Raw genomic sequence first — 19811 nt, forward strand, 5'->3', positions numbered from 1 at the left:
GCAAGCATTAACTAGATATAAGTATATACCATTAAACCCATAAGATAAGCATATATGAAGATATACAACATAACCATAAGTAAAAACATCGATTTAGATCAACTTCAAGTTCAATTATCATGTGAGGGTCCAAGCCGCTCTTGACCGTGAGCACGGCTAACCGGTTAGTTTTACACTCTGCAGAGATTGTACACTTTCACCACAATTCGCGTAAAAGCTCCGAAGAACTTTAAACCCAACCATGCAAGTGCGGGCCAAGCACCATATCACACTTCCTTAGGTATGACTGCATAGGGACGCTACGAGGCCTTTACAAAGATTCCCTAACCTATGACAACCCGCTAAGGTTTCAAGTCAAAGCGGTCATAACACTGTCCTAATGAGGTGGTACCTTGCCAAAGGACCATTAAACAATACCAATTGCCCCAAGAGGACCGAGCTATACCCCGTCGATGCATCCCATCTTGCCCTTTCGGTAAGATTGTCACAAGCTAGAGTTTCTAATTAATCAGCCAAGACCAGAGCCATATGATATTGTGGTTGTATTGTTTTCTTGGGTGGTTCTCCATGTTCCAATTAACACATATGATCTTGATTAACAACATTAAGCCATCATGAACATGAAGTAAACAAATACAACATTCGTAATATTATCCACCCATAACCAAGGTAAAGCGACTAGCATAGCTACCCAACATGAAATTAAACCCAAGTTAATCAAGGAATAAGGTATACAATACTAGGCATGTCCTTAGCTCGGTTCCCATCATATTACAGACTCATGCATGAACATAAAAGTAAATGTGATAGATTTAGTGATTTCATGGGTCAAAAGTATGATCAAGGGTCCACTTGCCTTCCTCAAACTGTTGCTGGTCCGGTCCTCCGAAGTCTTGATCCTGCCGCTGCTCCTCGAACTGCTGATCGTCTAACGCACCAAACACGCACATGCACGCAAACAAGTACAAGTAATAAGAAACAGTACACCAAACAACATAAACAGTACAAAAAGAGGTTACTAAACTATACTACTCGTTGCAACGATCGCGTGAGCGTAAAGATCATCGAAAACGGATCTAAAACGAGAAAGTTATGGCTAAAACAAGATCTAAGGGCTAAAACGTAAATAAATCTTATACTCAGGGGCTAACTCATGAAAACAGGGGCTGTTTCGTAAATATTTTTCAACAGCAGAGGACGGCGGGTTAAATTTGATAAAACAGAGGGACTCTTTTGCAAAATTTCCTTGGGTTGACCGTTTTCTGTCTGGTTGACCTGGATGGGATCTAATCCGGGCCGTTTGATTTAGATCCGACGGCTGCGAGCGGATTGGGGCGGACAGCGGCGGCGCTGGACAGCCCGCGGCGCGGCGAACGGCGGCCTGCGGCGGCGAGATGGCCGGACTTGGCCGTTAACGACCGTCCGGGCTTGGTTTAGACTCGGATCTTGGACTGGGAGCACGCGCGCGAGCACGCGAACTCCATGGCAGGGATTGTGAGGGACATAGGCGAGCGGAGCGGGCGTGCGGCGGCGCATGGCGGAGCGACGGCGGCGCTTGCTCCGACGAGCTAATGCGGGCGCGAAAAAGCAAGACAGAGGGAGAAAAAGGGATCGAAGAGCATCACCACCTTGATGCGAAGCTCCTGGAGGGCTCGAAAGCGGCAGGGGCGCGACGGAACGACGGCGCAGCGTTGACCCGAGCTCGAGCTTGCGGCGACGCGAGCTAGGGTTTTGCGAACGCGCGAGGCGGCGGCTGCGGGTTTGGTGGGTTCAAGGGGGGTCTCGGGTTCCTTTTATAGGGGCGGAGCGCGGCCTTGGCGTGCGGGCCCAGGGAAACACGGCGGCGCGGGGATCTCGGGCGGAATCGACCGGGAGTCCGGCTCGGACGGGGAAGGAAGAAGATCCCGACGGGCGGGGCCCGCCTGGTGGTGAGACAGGGAGGGGGGAGGGATGCCCTGGGCCGAGCTGGGCCAGGAGACGGGGAACGGGCCGGCGTGGAAACTTTGGGCCGGGAAGAAGAAAAAGGAGAGCGAAGGCCTGCTGGGCTGAAAGGGTCAGGGGGAGAAAGAAAGCCCTTTTCATTTTTCTGAAATGATTCAAACTCTTTTAAATTTAAAATCAAACTCAAGGATTTGAATTTAAGTTGAACAACAATCAAAATAAAGATGCAAACCAGCATGAAATGCACACACCTATTTTCCTTATATTTATTTTATGGCTAAATAATTTATTTGATTCCCGACAAATGCTCTAAATTCAACAGAAATTAAATAAAACCTTATCGCACCTTTAACAAATCCTAATTAAATTTATTTAGGCTCCTAATTTGAAAATACGGGTGTTACAAACCTACCCCCTTAAAAGGAATCTCGTCCTCGAGATTCGGCTGGGCTAGCAAAGAGCTGCGGGAATTCTGCCTGTAACTCATCTTCTCTTTCCCAAGTAGCCTCATCCTCTGCGTGATGACTCCACTGAACTTTACACATCCGTATCCTCTTACTCCGAGTAATTCTCTCTAGTGTATCCAAAATTTTGACCGGATACTCAGTATAAGTCAGATCATCCTGCACATTCAGTTCCTCCAGTGGCAATTTCTCCTCTGGCACCCTCAAACACTTTCTCAACTGAGATATATGGAACACATTGTGCACATCGGCCAATATGGTAGATGAATTTAAACTATAGATACAAACAAGCTTATCACAATATTCAAATAACATATTTTTGTACCTAAATTTGTATATAACCTATCATCACAAGGCTTCAAATCATAAAAGCTAGAAATATCCTAAATTTGTACAGTGGAAATGATTTGTACAGTGGAAATGATGGGAGAAAAAATACGAGGCAAAACAAACCACATCAACCCTCCTACTTTCTCTCTCGATGCACAAAACCAAAGAGCATATCGGGCAGAGCTCTCAGGGAGCAGAGCACATGCATCCAATCCAAATGAGGAGAGAATGGGGGTGGGGGCTTATATAGAGGGGGGACCCTGTCGCCCGAGGGGGGGGGGGGCGACCGCCCCCCGCCGCCGAGCCCCCGCGCCCCGCTGACCGAGGACCGGATCGTAATTTTTTTTACAAAAAAGGGCTGTCGCCCAGGCAGGGGGCGACAGGGGCCCATTTTTGAAATTTCTTGGAACGACCATATATTTTTGAAATTTTAATTTTTTAAATATAAATATGAAAAAAAAGCCGGGACATACCAACCATTACTTCCCCGCTTCACCCGACGAGGATCAAATTCGGCCCGTTAAGCTCCCCATAGGAAATAAATCTGGCCCATTTACATCCCTTAATGGATGAAATCCCCGTCGGGGATCGGGGCCGTTGCCATCCCGAGATGGGATGGAACCAATCGCCGTACCTGGACTGGACAAAGAGAAATGGGGAAAAGAGAAAAGACAATAAACTAGCTTTGAGAGCGGAGTAGGAGACAAAATATCGGCACGGAACCCCAAATACAAATAGTACATCCGGCCCCATGTGACAGAGACAAACAGATAATAGGAGAGTGCGGGAGAGAAGAGAGAGATCAGAACATTCATGAAGCATCGGACGGCTACAAATTCGAGTGAGAGAGAGCCACCAATCACATGAGTGAGATATAGCTTTTCCTTAAATGAATTTTGTTTTAATCTGGCCAACGCTTAACACTGAAATACCCATAATTACTCTACATAAATACCTGTCCAGGGGCGATTTGCCTGGTGAAATACAATATCCACACAGAATTTGTAAGTCGTGACGGCACTTTTGTTGAACGAAACAGCACCACTGCAGCAACAACAGCGATTAAAGCTGTTGTTGCATATATTGCAGCGAGAATCCAGAACAAGGTACGCATGGGCAACCACCTGTTAATCATCAACTGTTCCTGTGCACATTTTATACGTGGGTGGATTGAACGCCGCAGCAAACGATCAAAACAAGCGAGCTAGCTAGCAGAGGCGGAGACAGGGGGGGCGGGGGCCATGGCCCCCCTAATGTTCTAATGTTGGTCTAACTATATATAAAATCTCCTAATTTCATTGCTAATGTTGTTCATTAATAATGTGTGACTCCTTCTGATTGTCGGTATTAGTAAATTGACCCCTCTATGTTTCAATCTTGGCTCCGCCCCTGCTAGCTAGTGACTTACCTGCTGGTTAATTTCTTGTTCTTGGTGCACTGCAATGATCAGCGGCGCCGGCGACTCGACGCCATCAGCGGCGGAGCCTCCGCCTGGCGCAGCTGGCACGGGCGAGTCGAGGGGATCGGCGTTTCCGCCGCCTCCGCCTGAAGCCGCGGCTGGAACCGGCGAGTCGACGACTGGATCGGCGTTTCCGCCGCCTACGCCTGAAGCAGCGGCTGGAACCGGCGAGTCGACAGGTGGTGCCATGCGTGCGGCGTGCCTCGCCCCGCCCTTTGTCTCTCGTGCACGTGGAGCGTGGAGGGGTGTGCGTGCGCGCGGGAGAGAGAGAGAGAGAGAGAGAGAGAGAGAGAGAGAGAGAGAGAGAGAGAGAGAGAGAGAGAGAGAGAGAGAGAGCGTGTGGAGGTCAGGAAGTGTGTCTGCTCGTTTTATAGGTGAATCTGCCGGTGAATGTTTAAGAGGGAAGCTGGTGGAGAAGAAGAGATCGTAAGAACAGAGAGACAGAGTGATGGTGGGTTAATGGGAGAAGGTGCAGAGGAGAGGAGGCTTTGGCTATGGGTATGGCAATCATGGATTCATGGTCGTGGTTGGCCACGGCATGCTCCTACACCTAGAGGGGGCAGTGATGAAAATGGTGCGAGAAGACATTCCAGTAATGGAGAGCGCGTCAGGAGCAAGATAATCAGAATGCTTGGAGTACGACTGATAAAGCAAAAGATGAGGTAAACCGCAAGCAGAAGGCAGGTGATTCCAAGGAAGTTGAGGCTGATGTGGTAATGGAGGAGGCCGGAGGAAAAGGGGCTGGGGGTAAGTCTGACTACACGCTAGATGCTGACAGGATGATCGCTGCAGCTGGTGGATGAAACTGCATATAGCTACGGCTTCCTTGTCCACTCCTCGTTTCAAGGTGATCACTCTCTTCATCACGGTCGCATCAATGCAAAGCATCTGCTTGTACTCCTCATCAGCAATGTCCACCATAGTCTTCGATTTCTTTTCCCACGAATTCCACACAACTGATAGGAATACATACATGATTACAATGAGAAATCTGTCATGCTGTTAACAATTAATTTTCTAGTAGGTAACCAAGGGCAACATATCTTATCTTACCAAAGTCAGGAAGTCCTTCCTTTCTTATAACAAATGAGTGTTTCTTCTCATGGTAGAACTGCTACTACATTTGGGGAGCTAACATAGACTCCATCGACCTGTATAGCACTTGAACAAAAGATTAGAAATCTTGAGCACCCAACTCGATCGGCCTGTATAGCAATTGAACAAAAGACTAGAAATCTTGAGCACCTAAGACGAAAGGAAAAAAAAAATCAATGCAAACGACAACTATAGGCTAGAATCTTCTACAGTTATGCTTCAAGTTTTCACAAAGGCTAGCACATAGTTATATGTATGACTATACCAAGGAAACTGCAGTAATTTACTTGCAAGACTTAAGTTTCTACTAATATTGGTAGTATTGTGCGCCGTGAAAGTCCTCTTAACTGGAATGTAGCTAAATGGCCGTAAAAGTTTCCTTCAAGAATTGAGTTACAAAGAGCGGTGGCTTTTGGAATTGAGTTACAATAAGATAGAAGAAATAACATCAGTGCTAGCAACCTCTAGAAGACCTAGATGACACTGCCAAATAATGGAACAAAGGAGGTGACGCCAACGTCAGGCTGTTCCAACCGGAGCCAAGGACGTTGGAGACGTGAGACGACATGGCCGTCCGGTGAGTTTGTGCCTTTATGGAACGTAACAGAGGGCGATTGCGACCCCTTTTACAATGCTTGGAAATACTTCCAAATACTTCCCAATACCTCCCAGTGTCTATGCAAAATAGTTTTTTTCTGTTGATTGTATTGTTCCAAGGGCAGTATGGTCATCCTCGCGCTCCACGAGCTCATCACCGGCACCGGCACCGCGGAGGCGGGGGCGGCATTGCCGGACGCCTGGGACCACGACCACGAGCGCCCGCTGCCGCCGGGGACTCCGACGAGGGCCTCGCCCAGAAGCAGCTGGCTGTGTTCGACCTGTTCCCGCTGGCCGACTTCAGCTTTGACCTAGGCACAGCCAGCGTGGCGGCATTGTACTGCAGCCCGTACGACAACAGTGTCAGCGAGGCGTCCCCGGACGCCGGTGGGTTCGATCGTCGCCGACTACAGCAGCGTGCTCGACATGAAAGAGAATCTGGGGTACGGGGAGACCTCCAGCAACAGCAGCAACAGGACCTGCAACGAGATGAGCAGCGCGGTGCCCGACAGTGAGGTGCTGCACTGCGGAATAGCTATATATCGCGCGCGCGACAAAAGTCCCACCCATCGCCTGAAGCGGCCCACGTACGGCCCATCACCTCCTCCTCCAACTCCGGCGAGATTCCGGCGAACTCCGGCGAGGTTAGGGTTCCGGGTTAGGGGTTCGGGTTGCTGGGGGGCGGCTGCTCACCACCGGCCATAGAGGGAGGGCCGGCGGCGGCAGGCCGGCCCAGCGGAGGAGGCGGACGCAGGGGCGGCGAGGGCGCCGTCGGCCGGGCGGTGGGAGATGGCAGTTGGGCTGGCGCCGGGGCGGGGGAATCGACGGCAACGGCGGCGGTGAACGGAGGCGGTGGTGGCGGGAGGCGGCGGCGGCGGTGGTGGGAGGGCGGCCGGCGCGGGCGGGCTAGGGTCCCGCCGGAGCTCCGTGCTGGCTGGCTGGCGTGGAGCTCCAGCAGGGCTGGCGTCGGTGGGGTGGAGGCGGGGCTGGGCGGCGGTGGAGGGGGATGAAGGTAGAAGAAGAAGATGAGAAAGGAGGAGTCCGGGCTGCTGGCTTCAGGCGATGGTTCCACGAACCATCCCCTGAAGCGATGGCTAGCTGCGCCCGCTGGACTGGGCCTCCGGCGGCAGCGGCGCCGCGAAGCTAGAGCCGTACACGGAGCTGGAGCAGCACTAGCACAGCGGGCGGCATGGAGCAGGCGGTGGACGACGACGACGCGCTGGACCACAAGTTCTTGCTGCCCTGCGGCCAAGAGCAGAGCCTGAGCCGGAGCAGCAGCAGCACAGCGGGCGGCAGGGAGCAGGCGGTGGGCGACGACGTACGCGCTGGACCACAAGTTCTTGCTGCTCTGCAGCCAAGAGCAGAGCCTGGCACATTTCGACTTCAACTTGGAATACATCTGATCCTTTCTCTCTTTATTTTGCCCGTTAGCCCTTCATCCGCCTTTGCCTCCCTGAACTATCGATCCACAAATTAGCATATTATGATTATGAATTTACTCTTTTACCCTTGATTAAAAAATAACTATAGAAAAAAAATGCCATGATTTTTTAATTTTTTCAACTTTGGAGACATTGCGAGGCATGGGGAGGCGTTTCGGCATATATGAATCCACCGTCCATAGACACGTCTAACGCCTCCCAATGCCTCCTTGTTAATGCCTCTCAATGCCATTCCCCATATTGGGCCCACGAATCATAGACACATGAAACGCTCCCCGATACGTCCTCAAGCATTGTAAAATTATTCGAGAGGGATATGAGATGCATGCAAGAGAATCGGATTGGAAACACATGTATGTTCATTTTTTATGTTAAGCAGTGGTTTGACTATGACATTCATTGAGTCTTGCATGCCCTTCATTATATGTCATTTTCTCTCAATCATATTTGAAATACAATGCACACGAGAACAGATACATGGTGTTCTACGTAACAGGCAGCCTAATGGGAAGCCAAAAGTATATATAGTGTTGCAATATAGTAAAAATCAGCTTAGATAAATAGCAAATAAATAACTAAATTATAAAAAATGTATTTCATTCTCAATTGATATTTTGAAGAAAATTACTTACATAAAGACCACGGATACTAAAATTTTCATGCTATTGCCACTATAGGTACAACTTCCTTTTCTTCTTTTATCATGAATTAACCATTGTCTCTCATGTACGTACGTCTATAGATTGCTTGAGTAGTGTTGTCTGGCATTGTAGAGTATAGCAACTACGTAATGGCAATTGCCACTTGCTAACATTAAATTTTTCTATGGTACTAACTAATTTGAAAAAAAAAGTTAGAAAGATGCATGTTTCTGCTTTCTATCAAATTATAAACAACTAAATAAATATTAATTGTTACATATCAATCACAATATATTGAAAGCTAAGTAGTGGTTTGACTATGGCATTCATTGAGTCTTGCATGCCCTTCATTATATGTCATTTTCTCAAACACCAGTACCTTTGACGATAACACAAGTAACCCTAACAATTACTAGAGTTTCTTTGCTGGGTTTCTCCAATACTTTGTAATAAATTTCTACCAATTGCGTAAAAGTAAAATAGCTTCGTCCAAGAAGCCCAAATGAAGTCCTAGAATGGCCTACTGTACAGAGCAGGAGAAAATAATGGCTTCACTGACTTCTTGCTCTCTAAGGTTTAAAGTGTTCTCAGAATTACCATATTACCATCAAGAAGATACTTTGGTAAATATATTTTAAAAAACAGTTTCGACTCCACAAACAATGTGGTTTGACCATTAAAGTCAAAACTAAAGAAGTTTTAGGAGGAGATAGACCCCAACCAAATAAGTTTAGGAAGCATGTTAAGAACGACTAAAAACCAGGGGCACTAGTGGGCAAGCGTTCGCTGTGGCAAGCTAGCAGCGAACGAATGTTAGAAACATCTACCAACGCACGCGCATACATATAAGCTAGCAGCGCACATGTTTTTTTGCTTTCCTATTCCCTTGTCTGGCTTCTTTATTTATTTTTTTTACTTTATTTCACACGATACTTTGAAGTTAGCTCAGAAGTGATCTTGGTGCACATTTTTTCACCTTTCGGGACAATGGATAAGGTGGGTAGTACACGGGTTGGGGGGGGGGATTGCTTTGACATATATATCAAAGTACAAATATCATAGAGAAAATAGCCTTCTCATCAACATAACTAAATAAAAAAACCCGATGAACAAAAATGAAAAAACACTTTGGAATCATATATAATATTAAATACTTTATACATATCAAAACCCTATCTATCTGAAATTCAAAAAAATACTTTGAAATCATATATTTAGAACTTTGTAGTGGGTATATGAAACTTTAAACTTTTGTATTTCCAAACTTCACACATCAAATTTGGGAACTTTCTACTAGCATGTGCACATTATAAATATTATACTCTCAAATCCAAACCATTGTTCTGCTAATAGAATCTTTGAAATTATGTATAGAGAACCTTTTAATTTGGTGCAACATTCAAAAAATTTTGAAGACATATATCAAAACTTCCTACTCCTATATCTGAAACTTACTACTAGCATATATCGAACATTGTACTCCCAAATGCAAAAATTTAATTCAAACCTTGCACTCTAAAAAATAATAAACTTTGTAATAACATGTTTTCAAACTTTCTACATCGGAGTCCTCAGCTTTGCAATTCCAAAATTTTATACACTAAACCAAGAACTCTATTCCAAAAAAAAAATCTATGGTACTAGATACAAAACTTTATACGTGGATATTTGAAAACTATAATTCAAACCTTGCACACAAAATTCAAAAACTTTCTACTAACATATATTCAAACTTTCTACACCGGAGTCCACATCTTTATAAAAATACAAAAACAATAAAATCAAGAACTTTGTACATTTTATACTAGCATTCAAAACTTTATGCTCAATGGGTCCAAAACTTCATAAGCACTTGTTAGAGACTTTTAAGTAAAATTTTATCTGAGGAAAATTTTAAATTTCATATAAATAAATGTGTGCATTCCAATCTTTTAAGTAAATGTCTAAAATCTTAAAGATTGGATGTGAAAAAATTTCAAATGATATATTTAAATTTTTTGACAAAGTCCAGCTTTCAACATCATTTGAAAAAACTTTACATTCAAAAATTGGTAACTTTGCACTTTGAATTTAGAAACTTTGAAGACACTAGTTAAAAAAAATTCAAAACTAACTCCAAATTTTGCATTTTAATAAATTCTAGATTTTCTGATGGCATGTTTCAGAATATTTCAAGGATCCAAAAAACTTTGTAATTCTTATCTTTGGCTCTGAATTTATGAACTTTGTACTAAAATATTTAAAATTTCTACTATCATAGTATAAACTTAGACATCTCGGTTCCAAAAATTTTAGTTTCAAACTTTTCAATCACAGCTGCAGGAAAATTTATACTAGCACATTTCAAAACTTTATCCTCCGTGAGTCCAAAACTTTATAAGCACATGTTAGAAACTTTTAAGTAAATTTTATCTGAGGGGTAAATCTGAAACTTCTTACATATTGGTTTGAGTACCTATATACATAATTAGATACCTAAGTCTAAAATCATAAATATGTAAAACTATAAGTCCATAGACTTTGAAAACATATATTCAGGGTATTTTGACTCAATACAAAAAACTTGTGTTATTAGCACAAAAAGTATAAGTGTTTTTATCCAAATTTATAAACTTTCTATAAGCACATTATAAACTTTGTACACCTAGATTTGAAACTTTGCAATTTCAAAACTTTACACTCTTGCATCCAAGAATTATGTACTAGTATTTTACAAACTTTGTACTCCTATATACAAAGCTTTATAAAGCATATAGTAAAAACTGTAACTATTTTCTCTTTCAATGAATGAGAAACTTTGTACATTTCAAAATTTTAAGTAAACATATAAAATCTTTAAGATTGGATATGAAAAAGTTTCAAACGATATATTCAAAACTTTTGACATGTCCAGCTTTCAACATTATGTGGAAAATTTTGTATTCAAAATTTGGTAACTTTGCATTTTGAATTCAGAAACTTTGGAGACACTAGTTTAAAATATTTACAAAACTAACTCCACAAATTTGTAATTTAATAAATTCAAGAGTTTCTATTAACATGTTTAAAAGTTTGTAATTCTTAACTTTGACTCCGAATTTGTGAACTTTCTACTAACACATTGTAAATGTCTACTATCATATTATAAACTTTATGCACCCGAATCCAAAATTTTGTAGTTCCAAACTTTACAATCACAGCTGCAGGCAGGGCGGATCTACATGGGGGTCTAGGAGGATCAAGCCCCCTCTATCTTCCCAAGATCCATGGATACCCCTCCTAAGCCCCCCTTCATTTTTGGGACCAAAGAATGAAGAAGAAAGGGAGACGAAGAAGAAGAGAAGTGGAGAAAGAAGAAGAGAATGGAGAGTGAACCCCCTCTTGACTTAGTTGCTGGATTCGCTCATGGCTGCAGGAAATTTGTACTAACACATTTCGAACTTTGTGCTCCGTAGGTCCAAAATTTATAAGCACATGCTAGAAACTTTTAACTAAATTGGAAACTTCACACATATTGGTTAGATACTTATCTACATATCTAACTTTAAAATTATAAATATATAAATTATAAGTCTGTAAACTTGGAAAAACATATATTGAGAGCATTTTGACTCCATACACAATAGAACATGTACGCAGAGATTGTGGTATTAGAAATCTGAGATATGTGTGCATACAGAAGCTCAATGGAGACATCCCAACTTATAAAAAAAATACCATTGGCGTCTTGCTCATGTCGCAGAAAAAAATCAAAATGAATAAAAATAAAAAGATGATAAATGAGAGGACATAAAAGAGTCCACATGGTTCCAACTAGAGCTGGCTCGCCATTCACTGCTACAGTTGCCACTATGTTTTTTCCAGATTTTGTATATTGCATTGATTTTTTTCTCCCGACACCTAGTTATAGGAATAAAATAGATGCACTCCGTGCATGCAGTCATTTCTTCCGTCCCCGTCTCGTCTTCTTCCTCGCGCTCCTCTCCGTCCATCTCGTCTCTCATCTCCTCCATCAGGCTTGAAGGAGAAGATCATACTTAAGATATCGTAATAGAGCTGTAGCAAGTTCCAATCATGATAGTCATGTAGCCTCCTTCATATCTTGGCTCCTCCATCTTCGGTCCTCGTCCTTCCTCCTCGTGAACTTCCTCGCCTCCCAGCGGCGCGCGCCTCAGGCCGTCGCGGCCGCGGCGCTGCTCGGCTTGACCGGCGGCGCCTCGGCCCCCCACGCTCGCGCTGCTGCCCGGCTCGACCGGTCGTTCCTCGGGCTGTCGCCGCCCTCTCTCGCCAGATCCGACGCAACGGCGGGCGTCGGGCTCGCGGGCGAATGGGCGATGGCGACGCCGCCCCATGCCTTCGCGGAGGACACGACGCGGCAGCCAGCACCAGGTGCGCGTCGAGATCGAGTCCCTGTTCGACGGCGTCGACTTCTCCGAGCCGCTGACGAGGGCCAAGTTCGAGGAGCTCAACATGGACCTATTCAAGAAGACGCTCTCACGCTCGGACTCGTCAAGAAGGCCATCGTGGACGCCAAGCTCAAGAAGACCGACATCGACAAGATCGTTGCTCGTTGGCAGCAGCACCAGGTTCCCCAAGGTGCCAGCAGCGGCTCCTGGTGCGCCCCGCCGCCGTCTTGGACTCGGCAATATGCGCCTGGACGCGGTGGCGCGGCGCGCCGGGGCTAGCGCCGGTGGCCTCCGCAGGCGGGCTCGATAGCTCCTGCTCTACCGCGAGTCCGCGATGCAACCACGGGGGAGCCCACTGCCCACCGTCGTCAACATGCATAACATGTATGTACGCGATGCAACCCATAATATTTGTGTTTGGAGATTTGTGATACTGCACAAGTTTATGAGTAACCGGTTGGTCATAAGCAATGTTTTTTCCTACTTCTGCGGTGTTCATCTTCCGTTGGTGATGTTGAGCATTTTTCTTCAATCTTTATTGATGTATATACGAAGACCAGTGCTTCTTTGAACAGACTAGTGCATTTCTGCTTTGTAAAAAAAAACTAAGCACAAAAATATGTACACGTCAATATAAACATCCTCATGTGCTCTTATATACTAAATATAATTCTTGTTATTTGCAAAAAAAAATGTGCATCTGTTCTGATTGGGTCATCAATTCGTTTCCATAAAATTGATGAAGTTGCACATATATAATACTATTTCTTACCATGTGGTTTCTACAGAACGTCCATCTAAAGATTTCAGGCAATAGTGCACACAAATTTGTGCATCTCACATGTTTAATAATTTTGACATTTTTTATCTGCACCAAAATTTATGCATAGATAATTAAACAAAATATATGTGCATCTTGAACATGTTGTAGTAATTAAATTAATTCACTACGAGTTATAAAAATTATTTTAAATACTTCTTCCACAAATATATATGTGCCTATATTTATTCAACATTTATTACTTGTTTGCCTTGCACAAAAAATTATGCACCATTTGACGATTTCGTAAATATTTTACATAGTACACAAATTTAAGTAGATATTTGTTAAACAATTTAGAGTGTCCAGTATGTGCATCTTTATTAAAAAATAATTATGTGCATCTTAATTCTTAATGAAGCATCGTGTGAGTGTAACACCATGTATCCCCACTCATATTTTTTGCACAGTGCAGCAGCGTTTAGTTTACTCCTGTTTGTGCCATGCGGTTTAGTTAGATTTTGTTGGTGCCGTACGTGAAGTAACAAAATGCATGAATCACTAGAAATATGACGCAGCGTTGCCGCGCCTTGTGTTTCACACAACCATTCTCGTCAGCGTTTCACACAGCAAGTGTTTCGTCAGCTTTTCACATTGCAGCTGTGCACGTGAACACGTGTTCACACCGAATTTTACCGCACCACGCCATCCTGCTCGCTTACCTCTGGCGCCATGGCTCCCCGCGCCACGCTCCTGCTCTTCCTCCTCGTCGGGCTGCTCGTCGTCCACCTTTTGACCTTTGTTTCACTGCGACGCACACTACACAGTGCATTTGTGTTCACACGACTCTCCACATCTTCTTCAGTCCCGCAATCCTGTAGCGCGTGGAGCGCCCATGAAAGCATGCAGTCTCTGCTCTTTTTGTCCGTGTTCATGCTGATCTCTTTGTCATCCCGTTCATACTGAAACTCGCCGTCCTCTCCTTGCTCTTCATCTACCACCCCTCGCCGCATTCGTTGCTTCGTGCTCGTCGTGCCCGTGATCTTCGCGGCCGGCTCCCCAAGCGTTCCAGAGCATGAACGACGTTTTTCCCCACACCTCTCGGCCTCTGGTTTTCCCTCAGATCCATCCAGTGCAGTGCAGGCATCGGCGGCGGCGCTTCGCAGGCCCCGGCTCCTCCCTCGCGGCCGGCTAGGCGGCAGCCATCGCTCCTGACGTGCGTCCTCCTCCCTCACGTCGTCGTCGTCACCGCCGCCCGTCCCCTTCCCCACACCGCGCCACTGCTACCGTCCGCACCCTTCCCCCCGCACCGCCGTCGCAGCCACAGCCCGCACCACCGCTGGCACCTGTGCGGCTCGCCGCGGCGAGGCACGGGTAGCCCCGCCGTTTCCACCAAACACCGCCTCCTACCGTCCCGTCCTTCCACGCCTTGCCCGAGTTCTTGGCAGTGGCGGCGCGCACGGCGCTGGTGACGCTGCTGCTCGCCAACGGCGCCGCCTTTTGCCTCGTCGCCGCCGCCGCCGTGCGCCTCCGCCTCGACCCGCCCTGCATCATCTGCGCCGGCGTCCACTGCCCTGCACCGCCTCCACTCTGGCCGCAGCGTCATCGGTGTCGGCCGCAGCGTCCATCGATTTGCAGATGCCGATGAGCAGGGCGCCATCACTGGCATCCGTCCTAGCGACCTCGACGGCCTCTAGGACAAGACTTCCGCCACCCGTAGGAGCCGCCACGCCACCTCCTGCGCTCCTCCGTCACGGCGGCTGCCTCTCTACTACGAAGTTTCATAGGCCCGTCACACCCATACTGTCCCCAACTCCTGACATGTCTGAATACCTCTGTTCTTCTTTGCCTTCTGCACTTGCTTTCTTCCTCCTCCGGCCATTTTGGTTTTTTCGACTTCATTCGCGTTTGGGTGCCGCTGCTGGTGCGCTCTTAGCTACACCCTTTCCTTTTATTCTGTGTTTGATCCTTCGGTTCATGAAGAGTTCCTGCATATCGCGCGGATCTAGGAGTTTTGCTGCAAGTTTCTCCGTCCAGTGCCAGATCTAGGAGCACTCTCATCTCCTCCTTGGTGTCGCAGGTCAGTTCGTCCAGCTATCCTTCCTCTTATTTTATTCTAGCGTGCTTTATTTATCTAATACCCCCAATTGTCTGTTCACCTTCACAGGCAAACAAGAATCTAGATTCGTTCTGTAGGTTTGTAGGATCCTCAACTGGTGAGTCCAGATCTTACTAATCCTAGACACGTCTCCTTCTTATCTTCTTGATTCTGTTTACCCGGCATGATATTTGATTCAGAAATTGATGTCTGCAAGATCTGCGTCTGATTCTCTGCTGTCAGCATGTTACCTGCACTCATTTGTTAGCATGTTACCTGCTGATTTCATGTTTAGTCGTTATTCATGAGAGTTCTATTTACCTGGCATGTGCTCCCCAAAAGGATAGGCAAAAGAGATCTAGCTATTCTAGCACAAGTGCACAAGATTTATCTATGTACACTCATTTAGCTAAAGACTATTTCAATTAAAAGCCTTGCAGGACACCTATGCTTATTTTGGAAACATGGTGTACCCACAAGATTTATCTATGTACACTCATTTAGCTAAGACTATTTCAATTAAAAGCCCTACAGGACACCTATGCTTATTTTGGAAACATGTTGTGGCCCTTACAGGACAGCTATAAGCAGATTCTGTTAAATTTCAAGTAATCATTTGCATATTTTTCATTTATACAAGCTCTTTCTTAGGCTGTATAATTGAAAATTTACTATCTCAATATATTGATAATTACACCACTGCTTAGCATTTTGTACTGTTTGTGAACAATTGTCCTCTGTATGACCTTTGACAACACGCTTCACTGCTTACTTGCAGCCACTGATATTCCAAGTGTGAAAATGTTGACAAGTTATGCATTCTCTTGTCTTGCTGATCATATGTATGGCCTGCCATGGAAGGCTTCTTGTCCCAATGATGACCTTGCACATGTCCTGCAATTTACTCAGGTGACCATTTGCATGTGTTCTGCAATTTACTCCAGTTTCATGTGATGTGGTCTTGCGTCTTTTCCAGATTATATTTATCTGTTCATTAGTAGGTAATTAGATTTATTTATTAGTATTTTATTTCTTCCAAAATACCTACCTACCAAATCTGGTAGGGATCCTAACTTCTTGGTAAGTTTCCATATCAACAACCATTAGATCATCAAATTCAGATTTCATTACTCTTGCATGATCTTTAACTTAACTATAGTGCTCATACTTTGTTCATTATACCATTACAGGCCACAATTTCACTTTCAAAGATGGCCATGTAAACAACTAGCCAATAACATTAAAGTTGGTCAATTGCTACCATCATTTACTTGCCACACATAAGGAAATGCATGCAGTTTAGAGCCGCCACATCCCTTTTAGTTCAGGTCCTGATTCCTTCCATGATAACCTTAGTCCTTAGCAAATGCGATGGAGTCTACATGGTTCAGATTTGAGTCTGCATTATTTAATCACTTTATGGCATTACCTTACCAGCTGCTTCACCAGCCACTGAATTATGGAACAGCATCCAGTTGTTAATCTATCTTGTTTTGATGGTACGTTTACCATAGTTCTTAAGGCGTCGCCTAGGCGTCGCCTCGTCGTCGCCTCGTCGTCGCCTAGGCGATGAGGCGCTCCAAGGCTCCAAGGCGTCATGGACGCCTTGCCTAATTCATGTCAGGAAGGGATGGAGGGAGGGAGAAGGGAGAAAGTGGACGAAAACCGATCAGCGATAGCAAGATGATGTTGTACCTGCCATCTCCGACAGTGCTGCGCCTGGGCAGCACCGCCTCCGCGCCGTCCGGCAGGGAGGAGGAGCGGCGGCGCCATAGCTCCATCTGGGGGTGGCCGCGGCAGGGAGGAGCGGGGGCACTGGTGCTCCATCTGGGGGGTGGCCGCGGCAGGGAGGAGGACTGGCGGCGCTGGTGCTCCGTTTGGGGTGGCCGCGAAGGGAGGAGCGGGCGAGTGGCGGCGCACGACGAGATAGGGTAGGGGGGAGCGGGTGGGCTGACGGGAGGAGATGAGTAGTTTGTGGGCTGGTAGTGATTTGGTGGGCTGGGCCTTACATTCTTCCTGGGCCTTTTCTCTTTTCTTTCTTCTTTTCTCATTTCTTTTCCCCTTTATACTGCTAATTATACTGCTAATATTCTGCTTTTACGTTGGTGTATGGCGTCGCCTCGCCTCGCCTAGGCGTCGCCTAGGCGTCCAGAGGAGGTAGGGCGCCACACCTCGCCTCAACGCCTTAAGAACATTGACGTTTACACAAATCAACTAGCTACACCAACTTCTTATACATTTCCATACTATGCTAACATAATTTTTCCACGTACTAACTTCCTGCAGGGGATGCCTCTCTAACACCAGAGAAAAAAAAACAGAAATTAAGCTTCTGTATGCTACCTAAACTAACATCTTTTCTTTGTTGAGCATCATTTTCTGCAGGATGAAACAAGCTGACAGGAGCAGTCATCTGTGGAATCAGATTTCGTCCATTTTGTACATTATGTAGGCACCTCCTTAAAATACCATCGAGGACCGCATATTCAGCAACTTAGCTTACCATGTAACCATCATTTCCTTTAGTGTGCCTGCTGATGTTAAACATGGTTACCAGCTGCCATGACTTCTACCTGTTTGCACTTAACTTTCTAGACCTTGTGCTATATATAACCTTATTTCCTATTCTATCTTCTTGTAGTAGTACCTGTGTGGTTTATGTCATTTACGGTCAATGAGCTGATGAACCTTATGTACACGTTCTCGTCTATCAGTGAATCAACATGTCAACTCCTGAATTTACATTTTAGGGTACCAACTATTTCGAATTTTTCTTTATTAACGGCTATCAGGAAAGCATAATACTTCATATACAAACAAATCTACTTTTTGAATGCCAATGAATGAAACAAGGCAATAAAACAACACGCGATACAAGAAAATTAGGAACACGCCATAGCGCGCGCCATGCACTAGTTAATAGGAGAGCTCAGCTAGATGGAACAGCAGTGGAGGCAGTCACGAAGAGCACGTGCGGGAGGCTGAGCGCATGGTGTGCAGGAGCCACGACCCATGAGCAAGCATCGTCTCTCTAGAAGTAGAGGGGTAGAGGAGCTCCGTGCCTGAACGGCCTTATGGGTTAGCATGATTATTATTTCATAAGGTAGCTTCGAACATTAACAATGCTTACCATCAACGAGGCATAGAACTCTAACACTTGCATCCTATACCAATATAGGTATTTTTTGTTCAGGAGGGAAAAATTTGAACAATAAGCTGAAAATGGTGCAAATGAGGATAATGATCCTAGACTCAGAAAATGGTTGCAAAAAGTAAACTTTTGTGGACATCATCTGCGAAACATATATAAAAGAAGATATATAGATGCCAGAATCTGCTGGTAGTGGTATCAATAGTGATGAATAATATAGTGGCCTTAAATTATAGTTGTTATACGTCCGGCAACTTCTTATTTTATCAAATGCAGTGTCGCTTATTTGTGATTATCAGATGGCACAGCAAATATGTTAATATGCCCAAGTTTGTGATCATCAGGTCTGATATTAAACAAAGTGTCAGTGCCCCCAAGCTTGTGACAATCAGGTTCTATGATAAATTGTGCCTAAAAATCACAATAAGAATGCATGGTCTAAGAATTGTAACCTTTCAGTCATGTAAACCAATCTGAACGCTAACTTTGGTATTAGACCATGTTTGTGAAGTACATGTTTGTGAAGCACTGAAGCCTCATGTATTAGGTCATGTACATTTTGTCGAACACCTTGCGGACAGTGCAGGCAATGACTGCAGCAGCACATATGCTGGAGCCTGGAAGCCATGGCTGAAGCTGCTGCTCGCGCTAGCATTGTATTGACGTGCAGTCGTGTGAGCTGCTCTCCGAGGCCACCTCCGTTGCTGCACCCTAGGAGCTCCGGGAGGGGCGGCGGCATAGGGGGAATGCCATGTGTGGGTCTGGCAGCTTCAACGCCTGGACTGCTATCTATATACTCTCGGCGCTACCGACGCCGAAGTAGAGGGGGGTGTCCGGGAGGGGAGAGAAGAGGCAGGTGGCTTGCGACGATGGCCCCGGCGGTGACACCCGCCGAATTGGAGGCGGCGTGAGATGAGGGACGACCGAACTACGTGGTGGCTGTCGCAAGGCCGCAAGGGGAAGGGATTTGGGGCTCCGGTCTGGGAGGACGACATCAGTGGGTTGCCTGGCAGGAGGACAACGGCTGGATCCCTAACCACTACTCACTCCTGGGCGGCGGGCAGATGAACGAGGAAGAACCCGTTGAGGAGTTTGCCGAGCAGTACCACGAGCCGGAGCCTGAGGAACCGTACCGCGAGCAGGAACTCCCGGAAGGTTTTGAAGACGGCAAGTTCAATCTCATCCTTTGATTGCATATTTGACCCAGTTTTATAACCACAACCTATTGGCCTGTTTTACAAAACTGTATATGTTTTGACTGCTGAAAACATGGTTGGATAGCCACCCCTTGATTTGTTATAACCATTCCTTGACCACCTAGATTAATGTCTAAATATGATTTATTTGGATGTTAATCGCTGCTAGAGCGCCGCTTAGGACCCGGTACTCGTTTTAAATGGTTACAACATGTTTTATAAAAGAGAAAAATGCGTGAGTATTAAGAAAAG

The 19811-nt window shown here is 45.6% G+C and overlaps 1 long non-coding RNA gene across 2 annotated transcripts; it reads left to right on the forward strand.

Annotated features, from left to right (window-relative positions):
• Nucleotides 1–13708: 13708 nt before the first annotated feature.
• LOC120683957 lies at nucleotides 13709–17908 on the forward strand. Of its 2 annotated transcripts, XR_005679006.1 has the most exons (5): nucleotides 13709–15194; nucleotides 15282–15330; nucleotides 15991–16121; nucleotides 16650–16711; nucleotides 17499–17908. It is a non-coding gene; the product is annotated as an uncharacterized LOC120683957 (long non-coding RNA). The 2 variants fall into 2 exon arrangements; XR_005679005.1 differs by having other exon boundaries at nucleotides 13716–15194; nucleotides 15991–16711.
• The last annotated feature ends 1903 nt before the right edge of the window (nucleotides 17909–19811 follow it).

This window comes from Panicum virgatum, chromosome 7N, assembly GCF_016808335.1.
Source record: "Panicum virgatum strain AP13 chromosome 7N, P.virgatum_v5, whole genome shotgun sequence".
In the NCBI taxonomy this organism is placed as follows: Eukaryota; Viridiplantae; Streptophyta; class Magnoliopsida; order Poales; family Poaceae; genus Panicum; species Panicum virgatum.